This window comes from Solanum stenotomum, chromosome 7 (assembly GCF_019186545.1).
Source record: "Solanum stenotomum isolate F172 chromosome 7, ASM1918654v1, whole genome shotgun sequence".
Taxonomy (NCBI): domain Eukaryota; kingdom Viridiplantae; phylum Streptophyta; class Magnoliopsida; order Solanales; family Solanaceae; genus Solanum; species Solanum stenotomum.
This window is the reverse complement of record NC_064288.1, coordinates 29,914,741-29,915,194: the sequence shown is the minus strand read 5'-3', so window position 1 is coordinate 29,915,194 and position 454 is coordinate 29,914,741.

The following is a 454-nucleotide window of genomic DNA, read 5'->3' as shown; positions in this document are numbered from 1 at the left end:
CTTTCATTGATGACTACTCAAAATATGGATATATTTATTTGTTGCGCCGTAAGTCTGAATGTTTTGAGAAATTCAAAGAATATAAGGCTGAAACGGAGAAACGACATGGAATATATATCAAGTCATTGCGATCTGATCGTGGTGGCGAATACCTCTCTAATGAGTTCATTAGTTACTTATCAGAACAAGGAATTACATCTCAAATGTCTGCACCTAGAACGCCACAACAGAATGGTGTAGCAGAAAGAAGAAACAGAACTCTTTTAGAAATGGTTAGATCAATGATGAGTTACTCTGATTTGCCTTATTCGTTTTGGGGATATGCCTTAGAAACTGCAAATTACATTCTGAACTTAGTTCCTTCTAAATCTGTTCCTTTGACACCTATTGAATTGTGGACTGGGCACAAACCTAGTTTGAAACATATTCGAGTTTGGGGATGTCCAGCACATGT